This window comes from Scardinius erythrophthalmus (genome assembly GCF_964197995.2).
Source record: "Scardinius erythrophthalmus genome assembly, chromosome: 6".
Lineage (NCBI taxonomy): Eukaryota > Metazoa > Chordata > Actinopteri > Cypriniformes > Leuciscidae > Scardinius > Scardinius erythrophthalmus.
In genome coordinates, this window is record NC_138226.1 from 13,810,959 (window position 1) to 13,826,328 (window position 15,370).

Below are 15,370 nucleotides of genomic sequence, written 5' to 3' on the forward strand. Positions count from 1 at the left end.
TACTGGAATCACTTCAATAAAACAACAGGAACAGGAGAACACACTCGAGCTGCTCCAGGAACAGCCACTTCCCATCTGTCTGCTCACCCCAGCAGACACAGCCATCATGTGACCGCATGAAGCGCCAAATTCACACCCCACAGACGAGGGTCGAAACCATTTCACGCCGTTTCACTATTTGACTATTAACATTTCACTATTAATAATAAAAACAGTTAAACAAAAGCTTGTTTTTGCTCTTCTCTTTTAACTTTACATTTATGCATTTGGCAGACGAATTCAGGGTTTACATTTTATCTTTTTGTTTGAATCAAACCCATGGCATTGCTTAGGCTACACCTGTTGCGCTACAGGAAGTTCGTATCTGCTAATTAACAAATATTATATCACAAAATGAAGTTTTATGTAACAAAGTTCGGGAGGAGCATGTTCAGGTAATCATCCAATCAGCACAAGAAGAAGCCAGTATAAATAAAGCCTTCCCTTATCTCCTGTCTCATGACAATTTTCTAAGCATCCCGCCACCACCCCATCACCTCACATTCGGCTGAGTCTGCTCATAGATAGCCAACCTATGATCTATACCAGGGTTCACCAATCTCGGTCCTGGAGGGCCGCTGTCCATGCAGAGTTTAGCTCCAACCAGCTCCAACACACCTGTTTGAAAGTTTCTAGTATGCCTAGTGAGACCTTGATTAGCTGGTTCAGGTGTGTTTAATTGGGGTTGGAGCTAAACTCTGCAGGACAGCGGCCCTCCAGGACCGAGATTGGTGAACCCTGATCTATACTTTCATGGGGGGGTACTCTGGGGTCGGGCCGAATTCCGAGCTCGGAGCCCTCCCCCCGGACAGCAAGCCAAATACGCATTATAATATTAGATTTCATTAGCATGTGAACTCGTGAATCATAAACGGGCACCACTTTCTTCTTCGCAGACAAGAACACTTGTGTTCGTGAGCTAAAACTCTGACGTTGCAGTTATTTCTAGAGGGGAAAGTGGCCAGGGTGAAAGTATTCCAGTAATGTAAACCTCTGAATAGCGTGTAATGGAAGTAAATCGCTCGTTTGATATCTAGAGCTGTGTGATGACATCAGCGGGGGTCCTCCGGGGCCATGGTTGGGCTTGTGTGGAATGATAATTGATGCTCTGTCAGGGCTTCCCTTGGGTCACTGCTTGGACTGATCGTGGCAGATTAACCGCATAGAAGCGTCCGCGCATTCATTTGGTCATTGCGACGACTCGCCTCGGACTGTGAGTTTAGCCGGCTTCTCTTTAGTAGGTCAGAGGTGAAAGGTGCAGTGTGGGGTGTGGGCTGAGCGACGGCACTGGCGTCATTCGTTCAGGATATCTACATGACGAGCATGCAGTTTTCCGACTCTAAACGCCTCTCATTTTACTTTCTCTCGCCTTGAATCAGATAGGCTATTAAGTCATGGCCCACACACACACACACACACACACACACACACACACACACCGTACTGTAGTTGATTCAAATGTGGTGTAATACCCAGATAACCTGCAAAGGTCATAAAGCGACATTAATCTCAGTCAGTCCTGACCTTTTCACACCACACACAAGAGTGGATCTATTCAAATGCATTATAGATATTCACTCAACCTCCCACGGTCCTTGTAGTGCATTATAATTCTGGACTGTAATACAATACAATATGGAAACGCTACATATAAAACACAAGGCAAAGCAGGGGATCCGAAGCATGTCGTTTATATGGGGCTATTAGTTTGAGCGCCTGGATGCGTCGTTGCGCGAGGCATTAAAAGGCACTGTGGAAATTTTCTTTGGCGCGCAAATGCATTTGACAATGAAACCCCGCATTAAAAGAATGCTCGCAAGGGCATTGTATTTTCCCTTAATACCTGAGTGACTCATAGAGAATCTCTTAATATCAGCGCAGCTTACGTGGACCTCAGTGCCAAGGGCAGATTAGAAACTGACGAAAGTTTCTGCATTTCACTTCAGCTGCATAGACTCCATTCCATCTGCTCGCTCGGGTGCCATGGAGACGAGGCCTTGTCTCGACTGTGAATATTTCTGGACGGAGAGCGCTTGGTGCGAAAACTGCCTCTCTCCAAATGCTCTGAAAGATGAGCCAATAATTATATAGGCAAATAAATCCTTTTTATTAAAAAGTGTGTTAATACTCCCAAAGGTTGTTGTTCAAAAGCAAACGATTTCCCTTAAGACACCACTTAAGTTTTGACATTGCATAATAAACATTGCATACATTTAATCGGTAGCCTAATACTTTAAAATGAGGTTCAATTTTATTAACAATAGTACTTTAAGTACCATGGACTCATAAAGGAGCATTTTTTCAGCATTTATTAATAATTAATACCGTTGTTAATTGCTAACTCACAGCTGCAAAAGCATTAATATGGTAACACTCTACAATAATGTTTTATTTGTTAACATGCTTCTGCAGCATTTATTAATCTTAAGGTAATGCTAAGGTACATTTTGGGTGAACTCTTCCTTTAACGACACATTTCTGCCACATAATGCAGATCGTTTGCTGTGAATGATATTAGAATCTCGTGGGAGCCGGAAGTTGCCTATCCAGTACCAAATCTCCATACAGAGTGATGTCTTACATCCAAACCCTGATATGACTCATATCTGCGCCTAACTTTGGTGTGACCGTTTAGCATCTTTGGCGGCCCCCTGTGTGGGTGGGAATGCATTCTGTCTGCATTACTCAATACTAAGTACCTGTGAAGCTTTAACAACATGATACACTCCATCAACACGCTGCAAGTCTTGTCCTGCTGTAGGGGTTTAGACATTTCTCCTGGTTATCACGCAGTGTACAATACACACATGGGCTAGTCTCATGACCATGGCAGACTGGAAGGGAAGAAGGAGGAGGGTGGGAATGTGTCAAGTGTATACATGAGACCACAGTGTATGAAGGAGCTCAGGGTCCAGTGCTGCTGACCTGACGTGGACCTCAACTATATCAGCTAAAAAAAAAAAAAAAAAAAAAAAGTTTTTGCTTCCAATGTTTCTTCTTTGTTAGAATGAACTTGATATATAAAACTTTGAACTTCAGCACTGATGGTATTATTTTAAGTATGATGATTCATTATGTTTCATTGTGGTCAGATAGTTGTGGGAACTATATTTAAACCATAAGGTATAAAACTGATGGACAAAGTGCACAACTTCCTTACTTGAGTGAAAGTACAGATACGGGTCAAATATTACTCCGTTACAAGTAAAAGTTGTAGTAAAAAGTACAGAAGTACTCTCTTTTTTTAAAAATACTTAAGTATCAGAAGTAAAAAGTAAATGTCATTGCATTGTTTTATTATTGTTGCATTGTTGTATGTAATACTTACATTATGCCTTATGCCTCTGAATCTATGCCTGCCTACCCTCAAAAGTTTCAGCAGCCATTACTCCGGTCTTCAGCGTCATATGATCCTTCAGAAATATATAAATGTATTCTTTACTGTCACTTTTGATCAATTGAATGTATTCTTGCTGAATAAAAGCATTCATTTATTTTATTTTCTTACTGACCTCAAACTTTCAAAAGTAGTGTACATATATTAATGTTAATTCATAATTTTCATAATACATTGACTATGTTAATTTATAACTTAACTTGAAATGTGAACAAATTTAGTTAATTAGTTCATTGTTAATTAACTTTAGCTCTATTGCATTATAATTAACATTAGATGCAAAGTTGAATGATATGTCCCACTTGTAAAGTCAGAATCATACAATTAGAAGTAGAACAAAACTGCAGAATTATTCATCAACAAGCATCCTGGTCCTTTCCACATGTTGACCAGCGGCCAAGGAAGAAGATCCCCTAAGCCCAGATGCATGTGGTGGATGTGCTTGACTTCCTCTTTCCCTCCTTTCCTTCCTTCTTTCTCTCTCTCTGTCATGATCCAAGGTGTGCACATTCCACAATTGCGTCCTCATTCCTGCAGCTTGAACGAAAGGGAGGTTAAACAGACAAACGTGAATCCCAAGGGAGATGATCACTGCATGCATGCACTAAATATTTGGACTCCAGAGACTTCTGAGCATCCTTATCCGCTTAGTTGGCATGGTTGACTCCAATATGTTCATACATTCATTCTACATCCCAAGAGAAGCCCATGCATGATGATGGCTGCAAACATCTTTCCGATGTACATTTTTGAAACGGTTTACTAAAAATACAAATGTTTCCGCAATCAGTCATCCGTGACCCCGCAGGTTAGGGCTGATGAAAGTCAATATGTGTACAGACAGGACTAGCTGCTAAACATCTGAGAAGAGGTCAACAGTCAAGGGTTAATTGTCTTTTAATATAGCAGCATGTCCCACTTCTGAACTGTTACATCGCTGCCTTGCTATGCCGAGGCTGCACACAGTGATTTTGCATTAAATTTAATTAAAAAGTTGTACTGTTGTATCCATCAGTCTTTGAAATTGTTTTTATGCTTACAAAAAAGATTAAAAGAATATGCTTTAGAGTTTGCATGAATGCTATAGTTTAAATATGAATTTTGTGCCTGCATTTAATAGTCATTTAAACATAAAAAATTAAATTTGCACATAAGTAAATTCACAATGCAGAATGATGTGCTTATACTATATTTGCTTTCTGATTTATTTTATTTGTGCAAAAATTGGTGTTCACAACCTTTTATATAGTGTATGAATTTTTATATTAAGAATATAAAAGAATATTAAAAATGCAATAAGAGTATTAACTCACTTCATTTTTATAGGACTATTAGATATTTCATATCATTTTTTACCCTATTTACCTGAAGTGTTACCCCAGCAGATGAAAAAACGTCATCCCCTACAAAAAAAGCAATATCTTTACTAAAATAAAATTCTTCTTAGAAAATGTATTTGCAAGAAACTATTTCTATTTATAAATTATATTCAAAACAAATAAGGCACCAGGTTTGATGACTAACAATCTTGTCATTGTAAAGTCAAATTTAACAAGAGTCATTGTGGATGTCTTGCCTCTGACATCATGTTACTTTTGACCCTTAAATAGCAGGACACAAATTATGTAAGAGAAATTTAACTGTTGAAAGATCATCACAATTAAAAGGAACAGTGTGACCAAATGTACTCATTTACTCTCCCTCATGTTGTTTCCACACAGTTTGATTTATTATTTATATATTGCACTCTCAGGAAAAAAAATGGTACAAAAGCAGTCACTGGGATCAGTACCCTTTAAAAAGGTTATAATATATAGACTACATTTGAAGTACTAATATGCACTCTTTAGGTACAAAGGTGTAGCCTACCTTTTAAAAGAGTACCGCCCCAGTGTACTTTTTTTCTGAGTGTGTAAACACAATAAGAGATTTTTTTAAGAATGTACATACAGTAAAAATAACATCACGTTGGCTTAGAGTAGACAATATTATGGAAGCTTGTTTCCCCCACAGAATAAAAGAGTTTAAAACATTGTATCTCACAATTCCATTTTTTCTCTCCCAATTGCGAGTTTACATCTCGCAGCTCTGAGAAAAAAATCAGAATTGCGAGATTTAAACCCAATTGCGAGTAAAAAAAAGTCAGGACTGTGAGATAAAAAGTCGCAATTAGCTTTTTTTGTTATTCTGAGGCGGAAACGAGCTTACAATATAAGTGTGAGTAAATATGACAGAAAATTTTGTGCCACAGTTAGCAGACTCAGGCCCTGTTTACACCTGGTATTAAGATGTATTTTGGTCGATCTGATCACAAGTGGACAACGATTTCTAAAACGTTTTGAGCTTGTCCACTTTCAGCCACTTCCAGATGTAGTCGAAAACGCATTCGACCGGATTGCTTTCGTAGTGTAAACGCTCATGTGGTCAAATGAGTTCGAATTCACCCACAAAAGACCGTCTTCTCTCCGTCTACTGACTTAAAGCATAAACATTATGGGAAGCGCGCTAGCCAGACGGGATTTAAACTTTGTCAGCTGGAGACCCAAGTTTGGATTGAAGACCAAATCGTTCCAAGCACAAAGTACTCTCACCATTCCTGATTTCAAACAGGCACTTGCAGCGTTCTGCGTGGTCTTGCAGCTTCGTTCTGCGCGTTTTTTCGGCTTCTCCGGTCACGTTCATATTGCTCAAGCTTATTTCGTCCATTAGATCGAAATATCTGGGAAAAAAACATACATTTACAAGCCCATAGACCCTCCCCTCGAAAAAATCAGGACATAAGTGGTTGAAAATGGACAAGAGAGACGGAAAACAGCAGGTGTAAACGGGTATGTCTCCCTCGTGTACTTGTGATTCGATCGACCAAAACGCATCTTAACGCCAGCTGTAAACAGGGCCTAAAAGTGACACTATGAAAGGTAACGTCAACTGTCAACTCTGCAGTGCTCTTGCTCATTGCTGTAGCTGAGTCTGACCACATGACCCCGGTGCGGTCCCTGCTGATGCCCTATAGTGCAGGACAGTAGTCTGGCTGTCCACAACAAAATCTGGCGAGGCAGCACAACTCAGCAGTCAGGGAGCATCTGACCCCAGCCAGTGGCATGTGACACGGGTTAGGTTTTCATTCATACCCTGAGCCCTGTAGAAAGGAAGCTGTTGTGCAATATGAGGAGGAGGGGAGAGAAGCCATCATTGATAGATGAAAAAGAGGAAGAAGGCATGACAGAAATGAACACCACATGACAGGAGGCCACCATGCAGGGATTACAAGTTTTTCTCTCTCTCTCTCTCTCTCCCTCTCTGAAATTCTTTTTTACCATAGAGTTGCTATCTGCTATCTATATCCTTTTTGGTGCACTCATTTATCTAGCTATGCTAAAAAGCACATGGCGTTAAAAATTAACTACACAAAAATGTACTCAACCTTGTGTCGTTCCAAACCTATGGATACCTGTGGATAATTCACACAATGCTCTTTTCCATACAATCAATCGATTTCCACATTCACTGTTTGGAAAACTGCAGTATGAACATTATGATTAATATCTTGTTTTGTGTTTCACTGAAGAAAGGAAGTCATAGAGGTTTGGAACGACATGAAGGTAGTAGATGATGACAGAATTTACTTTTTTTTTTTTAGATGAACTACCCCATTTAATGGCTGCTCCACTGATAGCTCTGCTGAAGATGAATCTGTGATTTAGAGCTTCTCACTCTCCTTTATTTGAAGATCCTCTACAACTCGGCACACAGCAAGATTTTGAGTGTGTCCTTTTGTTTCGAGTAGCTTAAAAGTAAGACCGTTGCCTAGCGACTACCCGGCATTACGGAGTTACAACACATACTTGTGGATAAGTGTGTGCGTGTTTTTGTGTGTGAATCAGCTGAGAGCCTCTTTTCCAGTGCAGGGGATGTCCTAAGGGTTAATCTCTTGGGAAAACATCTTCCCTCTTAACACATTTATGGATGCCAGGCTTTGGTACAGTAAAACACATCCCAAAGGGAAACATCGTTCCATTGCTAAAATGATCTATTGAAGGTTTAGGCTGATGAAACACATTGAATTACATGCACACCCTGTAGCAGGTGCAGTCGGGATCAAGTACTGGCAGTAAACTCTGTCCATTAATATTTTATGTGCATTGTATTTTTACTGAATGCAAAATAACTTTTCTTCACAGACAAACCTATTCATTATATCTAGTATTTTTTGTGTCTTATGCTCACCAAGACTGCGTTATTTGATCAAATCTGTAAAATCAGTAATATTGTCAAATATTATTCGAATTTAAAATAAGTTTTTCTATTTTAATCAGTGTCTTAAGATGCTTCAGAAATAATGCAATTCTGATCTGGTGCTCAAGAAACATTTCATATTATTATAAATGTTGAAAGTAGTTCTGCTTCAAGTGCAAGACTTTGGGGTATGAAGAGTTAAATGCAATGCATTGAAACACGAGAGCCGACGAGGAAGAGGAAAGCGAGAGAGGGCATAGGGGGAATTTTCAGGGAACCAGGGTGAATAGTCTCCGTCTTTTCTCAACGCAGGCTTTCAGATGCTCAACTCCACAGAAGTGACAGCTCTGTTCCCCAGCAGCCATTAACAGCGTCGCTGGACTGACACTGCCACGACTGCTATACGCCACCCGGCACAATGTGACCACAAAAGGGATCGGTGTCACTTTCTTGGCGTTCAAACTACTTTGAAGACCCCATTTCCTTGGCAAAGCTGAATCAGCCTTGAAAAATGCAACACGGCTGAGTCATACTTCCTCCTGGATATGACAGTGCTTCCTCCACAAACTGATCTGTCCTCCCTCCCTCCCCTCCCCACATTTAAAATGTTAAAGGGACGGAACATGGAAGAAGTGAGCAGGCAATGAGTCCACTCTGGTCTCAAACGTAAGATGAATAAACCTACATGGAAATAAAACACAGGCTTGCTCAAAATAAATGACTCAGAATGCATGTGATATATATATGGTCTTGATTTAAGTCTGCTTATATAAATGTATTAAACTACCGTTCAAATGTTTGGGGTTAGTTAGATTGTTTTTAAATACTTTTATTCAGCAAGGATGCATTAAATTGATCAAAAGTGACAGTAAAGACTTTTCCATTGTTACAAAAAAAAGGATATTTCAAATTTTCTATTTCTTTTTTCTTTTTTTATCGAAAAAATGCTTGGGGGGGGGGGTGAATTATCACATTTTCCACAAAGATATTCAACATTGGTAATAGTAAGAAATGTTTCTAGAGTTTCTTACTGTTTTACTGTGTTTTTAAATCAAATAAACGCTGCCTTGGTAGCTACTTATTTCAAAAACATTTAAAAATCTGGTCACACTTCAGATCAGGGTCCAATTCTCACTATCAACTAACTTTTAACTTTTGCCTCAATTAACTCATTATTACTGTGCATTAATAGTTAGTAAGGTAGTTGTTAAGTTTAGGTATTGGGTAAGATTAAGGGATATAGAATATGGTCACAAGGCATTAATATGTGCTTTATAAGTAGGCTACTAATAAACAGCCAATACCCTAGTAAAATACAAGCTAAGCAACTAGTTAATAGTGAGAATTGGACCCTAAACTAAGGTTAGTGACCCAAAACTTTTGAACGGTGTGTAGAAAATATTCATCAGATATTATTTTTCATTAGGAATTTATTAGTTTGTATTTTACTGTTTTTTTTTATATTATTTAATTATTTCTACATTTACTACATTATTTTTTGCAATTATTTTACTAAAACATGTTGTATTTATTTATCTATAAAATAAACATACAACAATTTATAACACATCCATGTGTGATAGACAGTGCAAGGGGAATTCCATAGACTGATGGAAAACCTGTTGCACTTCTGCAAATACAGCATCAAGCATGGTTCCCAAACTATGAAGAATCATGTAAGTGCCATTTGAGTAATTAACTGTAACATAAAGCAAAGAAGGGAAAGTTTTGCCAACAAAACGTGTGTCACACGAGTAAACAAACAGTCCCCATACGCCTGACAAACACACACCCTGGTCAATCGGTACGTCATTTCTGCAGGTGTCCCTTGTTAGAAACAGGATCTTTCCTCTTTGCTTTGTTGACACATAACAGCACAGCCATAAAAGACAACGGCAATCATCAGATGAGTGACGCCGACGTAGGGGATCAGCCACAGACGGATTGTCCCAATGATGTCATTACAAGCCTCAAACCCGGACTGATTACTTAATAAATAAATGATGTAGAGAGACAACATTTAGTTTTCCACCGACACAAGAAGACAGAGTCACAAGAACCTGAACTCCATGTTCACTAAAGCTTAAAAGTCAAAAAAGGAATTCTAAACGATTTCTCTCCGTGTAAAACTTTAAGCTTTCGTTTTCCTTGAACTCTACTGAGGGGGTATTCTAAACCGAGTGAAAAAGAAATGACTCATACAGGGAGCCAAGCGTTGTAGGAAGAGAGCGGACAAATATGGGCTCTCTCACTCTACCTCACTGAAGGCAGATCCGTCGAGAGCGTGTGGACCGGATCAGGAGCGGTTGAGACCACACTGGAGCCCACAGGGACCCTGAAGGTGTTCTGTCTGTGTGCCAACATTGCCATGCTGATTCATTCACTATGTACCGCAACCCAAACCCTCCTACAAACCCCAGCATTTAACTCGTGGCTACAACTGTCACCCTATGTGATTCCTCACAGCTGACGCATCAACCCAGAGTCCCAGACAGACATAACGCTTTTTTGATCTGTTCTAAACATACTTGTATTTAAAGTATGAATTTGAGTTGAAGTTGCTTCAGACCGGGACAATGTCAATGTTTGTGCATAGCAGCTACTGCAAAACTTATTCATTTTGTCCTGCAGTCTTTGTGAGGTTAGTTTTCAACAAGGATGCTATCTCGGTAACTTCTTTTCTCTAGTGGTTTTGTATCAATTAAATAGTTCAAATCCCTATTAAATTACAATATTTTTATGAATTCTGTCCTTCAAACTAAAATTACAATGGCATCATAATTTACTGTTAACACATTTTTTAAACAATAGACTGACAAGGGAGTTTTTCTAAATGTCAGGCTGGGGAAAGTTGTCTTAAATGTTATACTTTTTATTTATCAATTACATTAATATTTGTTGGGCAAATAAGGGTTTGATATTTCTGTGTATTATATTTCTGTTTCATTTTTGCTTTACTGTTCAAATTTCTTTAAAAAAATAAAATAATTTAAAGGCAACTTAACCCAGATAGTAGGATATGGGCCATGTTGTCACAAAAGGTCGTCTTGTGTTTAATGAAATTAACTATATATATTATTTTTTTTCTTTCTTTTTCTGCACAATAACAGTGGAAACGTTCAACAGAATGTTTATAAAGAAATGGACTTGCTTTCAGTGCATAGAGTAAAACGTGTGACAACTAACCCTTTATTATCCTCTGAATATGATTGCTAAAGAAGCATAGAGCTATCGAAGGTATTTAGAGAGTCAATGTCTTAAAAAAAACTATAATGCAAGAGGATGTCATAAACTAATCTCCATCTTCTAGGCTACAACATTTTAAGTGTGAGCTGCTTTAAATTGTTCCCTCCTGTTAAAACTGTCCTTTCATCCATCAAAACTTCCTGCCGGTTTACTCATGAATTAGGAATGACACGTTGAAAAGAAATGCAATTAAATAAATGAAGTTTATAAGCTATATTTTACCATTTTTATTATTATTCTTTTAATGAAAAACATATTTTAATAAAACCAATTGTGCATGATTCTAATATTGCTCCACATAGCCTAATTAAATTGCAATATTGTGATGAATACTAAGTTTTCATCTCAAAGACAATTCGCATGTTGCTCCTTGTTTGTACAGCTGTCTAAATTCAGTTGGAGTTGTAAACACCGCCATCTCGTGGTTTTTATGTCGAAAAACCACAATACCGATTTTACAGTGCCTCAAAGGCAAATAGCCTACTAAATTGAAATACCTTTGACTTATTGTTCTTTTAGTTGTCCTTCACAGAATTCAGCCTTTAATCCAGTTTGAACCACTAATGACATCCATTCAAACTTTGTTTTTCGCTTAACGGAAGCCGCGTTGTGTTGATTGTCTCGAGCAGCCCAGAGAAAAGCAAAGCCTGAAATCAAATAGGAAAAAAAAAATGAAAGCATTGGTATTTAGCCTACTTCAAGAAATTAATATCTAGCCTAGGCTATTTATTATTTTGCACTTAAATGACACGGATCTTAAGCGCAAATCTCAATTGTTTTTCTCTGCATGCAAAAGTTATATTATAAATGGCTAACTTCGTTTAAGTAGGCTATTTCATAATCCGTTTCTTAATTGCAAATATTTACATAACAATACGTTTTGATTTATGATAACATTATGTGCACTTTGACATAATAGCGGAAATATAATCTGATGCCACACATGAGTAAGATCATCAGCATGAACACTAACGCTACTGGTATTTGGGGGAATTTTGTGCTCATGTCCATAATAACGGACAAGTCCATTTCCGAAATCACGGAGGTCATTCTTTAAAGAGGCTTATTATGCTAAAATACTGTGACATTTACAATATAGCACTATTCATCAACCATACCATTGATAGGCTAGGCTAGCCTAATAAAATAATTAATTATTTGGTAGCTAGCCTACTTTGACATTTTGTGATAGTGCTGACTGCTGACTGCTGATAATTCTAAGCAACCACATTTAGCTATAGCCTATAACAACTGTAATTGACTATATACTTTTGACGAGAACTAGGCTGTGTTTACAATGGGTTTGTAGCTGAATGTAAGCTATCCCAGGAAGCAATTTGCGTCTAAAAGACATCTAATAGCCGTCAAAACACAGCCCAGACGTCTAGGCTAAAACAAGGCTGAATTTGGGCTGTCAGTGAAAATCTAATAGACGTCTAACCATAGCCCAAGAATAGACTAGTCATTAATTAGACAGATATTAAACGACTATACAGTTAGGAAAATAAGTATTTGAACACCCTGCTATTTTGCAAGTTCTCCCACTTAGAAATCATGGAGGGGTCTGAAATTGTCATCGTAGGTGCATGTCCACTGTGAGAGACATAATAAAAAAAATAAAAAAAATCCAGAAATCACAATGTATGATTTTTTAACTATTTATTTGTATGATACAGCTGCAAATAAGTATTTGAAAACCTGAGAAAATCAATGTTAATATTTGGTACAGTAGCCTTTGTTTGCAATTACAGAGGTCAAACGTTTCCTGTAGTTTTTCACCAGGTTTGCACACACTGCAGGAGGGATTTTGGCCCACTCCTCCACACAGATCTTCTCTAGATCAGTCAGGTTTCTGGGCTGTCGCTGAGAAACACGGAGATTTGAGCTCCCTCCAAAGATTCTCTATTATCTGTTATCCTGGCTGTGTGCTTCGGGTCATTGTCATGTTGGAAGACCCAGCCTCGACCCATCTTCAATGCTCTAACTGAGGGAAGGAGGTTGTTCCCCAAAATCTCCAACGCATTCTCATCCTTGGGCGTCATATACTGACGCTTTTGACATTCCTTCGACATCGAACGCACATGGCACACTTTAGCGTCAATATGAGATGCACAGAGCTTTGTTCGGTTATGGGTAGGTTTAGGTCTGGTGTAGGGTTAGCGTTAGACCACTAGGAGGTGCCTTCTGGCCCATTTCTATCTGCGTCTCATATTGACGCTAAAGGGTGCCATGTGCGTTCGATTTCGACGAAATGTCAAAAGCATCAATATATGATGCCCTAGGATGAGAACGGGCTGAAATCTCGCAATACATGGCCCCGGTCATCCTCTCCTTAATACAGTGCAGTCGCCCTGTCCCATGTGCAGAAAAACACCCCCAAAGCATGATGCTACCACCCCCATGCTTCACAGTAGGGATGGTGTTCTTGGGATGGTACTCATCATTCTTCTTCCTCCAAACACGTTTAGTGGAATTATGACCAAAAAGTTCTATTTTGGTCTCATCTGACCACATGACTTTCTCCCATGACTCCTCTGGATCATCCAAATGGTCATTGGCAAACTTAAGACGGGCCTTGACATGTGCTGGTTTAAGCAGGGGAACCTTCCGTGCCATGCATGATTTCAAACCATGACGTCTTAGTGTATTACCAACAGTAACCTTGGAAACGGTGGTCCCAGCTCTTTTCAGGTCATTGACCAGCTCCTCCCGTGTAGTTCTGGGCTGATTTCTCACCTTTCTTAGGATCATTGAGACCCCACGAGGTGAGATCTTGCATGGAGCCCCAGTCCAAGGGAGATTGACAGTCATGTTTAGCTTCTTCCATTTTCTAATGATTGCTCCAACAGTGGACCTTTTTTCACCAAGCTGCTTGGCAATTTCCCCGTAGCCCTTTCCAGCCTTGTGGAGGTGTACAATTTTGTCTCTAGTGTCTTTGGACAGCTCTTTGGTCTTGGCCATGTTAGTAGTTGGATTCTTACTGATTGTATGGGGTGGACAGGTGTCTTTATGCAGCTAATGACCTCAAACAGGTGCATCTAATTTAGGATAATAAATGGAGTGGAGGTGGACATTTTAAAGGCAGACTAACAGGTCTTTGAGGGTCAGAATTCTAGCTGATAGACAGATGTTCAAATACTTATTTGCAGCTGTATCATACAAATAAATAGTTAAAAATCATATATTGTGATTTCTGGATTTTATTTTTTAGATTATGTCTCTCACAGTGGACATGCACCTACGATGACAATTTCAGACCCCTCCATGATTTCCAAGTGGGAGAACTTGCAAAATAGCAGGGTGTTCAAATACTTATTTTCCTCACTGTACGTCTAATAGACAGTGAATATGGGTCTAGGCTAAAACAAGGCTGAATTTGGGCTGTCAGTGAAAATCTAATAGACGTATAACCACAGCCCAAGAATAGACTATTCATCAATTAGACAGCTATTGAACAACTACATATAGGCCTACATGTAATAGACAACAAAATGAGGCTAAAGGATTCTTTTCACTCAAATATAACAGGTTCTCATAAATGACAATCCAGCCAAACAAATTAAATATAAAAGTTTTATTTAGAAAAAGAACATTAACAACTTAGACAACTTTCAAAAAGATCCAAACATTAAAATGACCAAATTAAATATTACAAATACAATATAAAGATGATACAAAATATGGAAAACAACAACTTAAGATAATAAAAATATAAAGAATGACCAAATAAAAAGTAAAAAAAAAAAAAAAAACTGTTAGTTTATAAAACAACGATTAATTGTTGGCTTTATTTCCATAACCACATATATATATATAGTTTCCAAAGCAATATATATATATATATATATATATATATATATATATATATATATATATATATATATATATATATATATATATATATATATATGATCACACTCACTCACACACACACACACACACACACACACACACACACACACACACACACAGTCTGGTGCACTATCTTTGTGAGGACTCTCCATAGACGTAATGGATTTTATACTGTATAAACTGTATATTCTATCTCCTTACACTAACCCTACCCCTAAACCTACCCATCACAGGAGACATTCTGCATTTTTACATTTTCAAAAAAAACAAATTCTGTATGATTTATAAGCTTTTGTACCCATGGGGACCTCTATTTAGGTCCCCACGGTGACACGAGTCCCCATGAGTCTGTGTGCATTCAGGTTTAAGTCCCCACCGGTGTAGAAAAACATGTCCACACACACACACACACACACACACACACACACACACACACACACACACACACACACACACACACACACACACTAATGACTGAGAACAATGCAGTGTTTTCAAAAGCCTCCTTCTGCAGGGGACCACCCCCCTTCATTTTGAATTTTGACATGAGGGAATTTTAGAAAAAACACAAAAAAATATAATACAAATTAAGGTGGTTAA